Consider the following 4,585-nt stretch of genomic DNA (forward strand, 5'->3'; position numbering starts at 1 on the left):
ATTACTGATAAACTACTGTCATTTGATTTGTATTATTTGTATTTGTTATTTATTTTAATTTTAGTTACATTATGTCTGAATTTATTCTGTCTGTATAGGTCTTTTATTAAGTTTTTAGTTTTATTTAATTTGAGTTATTTTAATACTTCAAACTAAATGGAAATGAAATATATTGAATTTATAAATGTGTGTATATATGTGTGTGTGTGTGGTTGTACATACATATATGTAGTTGTTATTTTTGTGTGTTTGGCTTAGTGTTATGTTAGAATCATTATTATACTCTTATACCTTTTGTTCTTTAATATTTTGAATTGTTTTTAGCTTTATTTTTTGTTTTTCTTTTAAATGTTAAGTTTTGAAATTTCGTTGTATGCATTTGTCATTTTTATTTAATCTCTTTATTTTTAAAATGTGTATAGGTAGTATTTATAACGTTTTAGCCTTTATTTTTGGATCTGTTTTTAGTGTTTTAATACTACAATTGATTGCTTCTGTTGTCCTCATTTGTAAGTCGCTTTGGATAAAAGCCTCTAATAAATGACTAAATAAATAAATAAAATAAATAATCGTTTAATCACCACAGCGTCTTGTCTCCATTGGCAACACGCACGATTTGTGTCCATTGCAAGTGACGTCGCAGGTAGCGGAGAGTGCAAGTGGCGATTGCAAGTGACTTCGTAATTTAGTTTCTTTTTTCTTGTCTTCACCACCTGGCTACTGTTGTAAAATGTTGAGAGATTCAAACAAAACGTAATCAATAAATAGAACAAAATAAAAAATAATAAAGACTGCAAGTGACGTCGCTAGCGGAAGTGCAAGTGTCTGAGAGTGCAAGCCTGAGAATGCACGTCTGAGAGTGCAAGCGCCAGCTGCAGCCAGACCCTTTTGAGTGTTCCTGTAGTGTTTCTTCATAATTCTCTCATTCTTAATGGCTCTTATTGTGTTTTATGTGTGTGACTTTATTCATATTCCTAACATGAGATTCTGTGTGTTTAAGTGAGTGTTTTTGTTTGTTTATCAGATGGTTTTTGCGGTAAAAGCTTGTTCAGGGATCGTCTCCTGCTGTGGCTTCTGATTGCTGATATCTGTCAGAATGTCACTTACACTATCAGCAGATGTACTGTAGAGATTACAAAGTCAAACAGTAAAAATGAGCGCAAGTCAGTATACACAAACACATGCATGCATGTACAAACTGATATACAAATCTTCATTAAAACATTAAGGTTGGACATTTTTAAAAACACAGTGGTAAATTTACAACCTGCTGTTCATTGCATTTGTGCAATGAGTAGACAAAGATGTTATTAAAATTATGAAAATTAATATAATAATTATATACTGTATATATATATATATATATATATATATATACTGCCGTTGAAATGTTTGGCGTCTGTAAGATTTTTGTTTAGTAAATATTTTAAATTCAGTTATTACATTTAATTAAAAAAGCTATAGTTTTATTTAGCAAGGATGTATTAAATTAAATAAAAAAGTGATATTTATAATGTTACAGAAGATTTCTATTTCAAAATAAGACTGTTCTTTTTTCTATTAGTCCAAGAATCTGAAAAAAATGCATCGCAGTTTCCATAAATAAATAAATAAATATTAAACAACACAACTGTTTTCAACATTGATAATAACAAGAAATTTTTCTTGAGCACCCAGAAAGGAAGAAAGGATCATGTGGCGTTGAAGACTGGAGTAATTGCTGCTGAGAATTCAGCTTTGCAATCACAGGAATAAATTACATTTTAAAATATATTAAAATAGAAAACATTTATTTCAAACTGTAATAATATTTCACAATATTAATGTTTTAATGTATTTTTGATGCATACATGCAGCCTCAAGTGACATAAGCGCATAGCACATAATTACATAGCACATAGCGCATAGCTTCTTTCAAAAACATAAAAAAATCTTACCAACCCCAAACTTCTGAACATTAGTGTGTATATACAGTGTGTGTATATACAGTCATGTGGAAAAGAAAGGACACCCTGTTGAATTGTATGGTTTTCTTTATCAGGACATGATACAGCAGATGGTCCTTAGCAGGTCTTAGATGAACAACAACACATGACATATCACACGTGTCATTTTTTATTTAGCAAAAACTAGGTCAAAATGGAAAAACTGACAAGCTAAGGACACCCTTACATAACATAGATAAAAACATAGATTATGTGTTAATAACACAATAACACACAGGAATTAAGAGGATAAGTTATGGTCAGGCACTGCTAATCAAATACCTTTGATTGACCAATCATCAGCAAGTGTGAGCACCTCTATAAAAGCAGAAGTTAACACAATGCCAAAGAGGAAAGACATCAGCAATGATCTCAGAGAACCAATTGTTGCTGCCATCAATCTGGGAAGGGTAATACAGACATTTCCAAATGATTTGAAGTCCATCATTCCACAGCAATGAGGAGGATTGTTCACAAGTGGAAGACATTCATGACAGACACACCAGTCATCCCAGGAGTGGACATCCCAGGAAATTCACCCCATGGTCAGATCATACACTACTCTGAGAAATTGCAGACAACCCAAGAACTACACCTAAGACTCTACAGGCCTCAGTTAACATGGTAAATGATAAAGTTAGTGACAGTGCAATTAGAAAAAGACCAGACAATATGGCATGTTAGGAATGGTTGCCAGAAGAAAGCCTCCTCTCTCTAAAAAGAACATGGCAGGATAGCTTAGGTTTGCAAAGTTGCATCTGATCAAACCACAAGACTTCTACAACAATGTCCTTTGAACAGCTGTTGGAGGGGTGATGATTATTTTGGACTTGTTTTGTAGCCATGGGACCTGTGCACCTCACAGTCATTGAGTCGACCATGAACTCCTCTGTATACCAAAGTATTCCAGAGTCAAATGTGAGGCTGATCCATCCGACAGCTAAAGCTTGGCCAATATTGGGTCATGCATCAGGACAATGATCCCAAGCACGCCAGCAAATCTACAACAGAACGGCTGAAAAAGAAAAGAATCAAGCTGTTGCAATAGCCCAGTCAAAGTCCAGACCTCATCCTGACTGAAATGCTGTGGCGAGAGATGTGCACAAACAAATGCCCAAAAACCTCAATAAACTGAAGAAAAGTGGGTCAAAATTCCTCCAGAACGATGTAAGAGACTGATAAAGTCATACAGAAAAGGATTACTTCAAGTTATTGCTGCTAAAAGTGGATCTATAAGCAATTGAATCATAGTGGGTCCTTAGTTTGTCACACATGACCTTTCCATATTGGCTTTAGGTCTGCTAAATAAATAATGACATGGTGTGATATGTCATGTGATGTTGTTCATCTGAGGTTTTATTTTACAAATTTTAAGACCTGCCAAGGACCAGATGATTTTTTATTATTCTGATACAGAAAACCATGGAATTCAATAGGGCGTCCTTTATTTTATATATACATGACTATGTATACACTGCATGTACATATATATACAGTATATATATATATATATATATATATATATATATATATATATACATACATACATACATACATACAGTGGAGATGAAAATTAGAGAACAAAATCTGAAATATTGTTTATCTTCATAGCTCAAATTTGGAAGGAATAGTGGGTATTCCACTGTTCCACTTACATGTTTGACAAAATAACCAAGGCATTTCAACTAGTATCACTAGTTTCAACTAATATCACTAGTTTCTCACACTGTGCTGGTGTGATCTTGGTCCTCTCTACTTCCACTCTCTTCCATAGTTCGATAACTGTAGTGGGTTTCTTAGCCATAACTTTGTCGCCAAGGATTTTCCAGAGATTTTCAATCAGGTTAGGTCAGGACTCTGGCCGGGCCATTTGTTCTTAGCTTCAAGGAACTGTTTACCCGTTTTGCAGTGTGACGGGGGCATTGTCTTGCATGAAAATTGCAGGCTGATTGGGAGATGCTTGCAGGGAAGGAACCGCATGTTGCTGAAGGAGGTTCTGATAAACAAACAAAATGTTTCCCATCAAATAAATTAAACTGGCTCTCATCAATAAAATGAAAAAGTGAGAGTCCATCACTAAAGTGAGAGTCCACACAACATGCTCCTCAGCAAAGGTGAGCCTAGCCTTTTGATTCTTTCTGCTAATGAGAGGCTTTGTCACTGCAGAGTGCGCTTTCAGTCCGACTTCTCTTAAACGTGCTGAGACAGATCCTTACCCTGATCAGCGCTGAACTGGCGAGCATTTTCAGCTGCAGTGTTGAACCGATTACCCATTGAGAGTCTTTGCATTATTCTGTCTTCTCATGCATTTGTCTTACATGGACGACCAGCCTTTTTGGGGGACTTGAATGAATTAGTGTCATTGTAAACCTGCAATATTCGAGAAATCACATATTTGGAATGACCAGCTTCTCTTGCAGTGGCTGAAAGGCTCGTCCCTTTAGCCTTCATCTGGACAACCTCTTTAATCCTCCTTTATAATAAATATGCCATTGTTTACCAGTGGTGGACGAAGTACACAAATCAAGTACTTGAGTAAAAGTATAGATACGTATAATAAAATATTACTCCAGTAAAAGTAAAAGTACTCAGTTTTCAAT

General features: G+C 34.9%; 1 protein-coding gene across 1 annotated transcript in view; it reads left to right on the forward strand.

Annotated features, from left to right (window-relative positions):
- Window positions 1-4,585, forward strand: part of LOC107703564 (ankyrin-1-like) — a 95,705-nt gene that overhangs the window by 49,725 nt on the left and 41,395 nt on the right. The gene's annotated exons all lie outside the window — the stretch shown is intronic.

The sequence above is a fragment of the Sinocyclocheilus anshuiensis genome, unplaced genomic scaffold (genome assembly GCF_001515605.1).
Source record: "Sinocyclocheilus anshuiensis isolate Anshui unplaced genomic scaffold, SAMN03320099.WGS_v1.1 scaffold330, whole genome shotgun sequence".
Lineage (NCBI taxonomy): Eukaryota > Metazoa > Chordata > Actinopteri > Cypriniformes > Cyprinidae > Sinocyclocheilus > Sinocyclocheilus anshuiensis.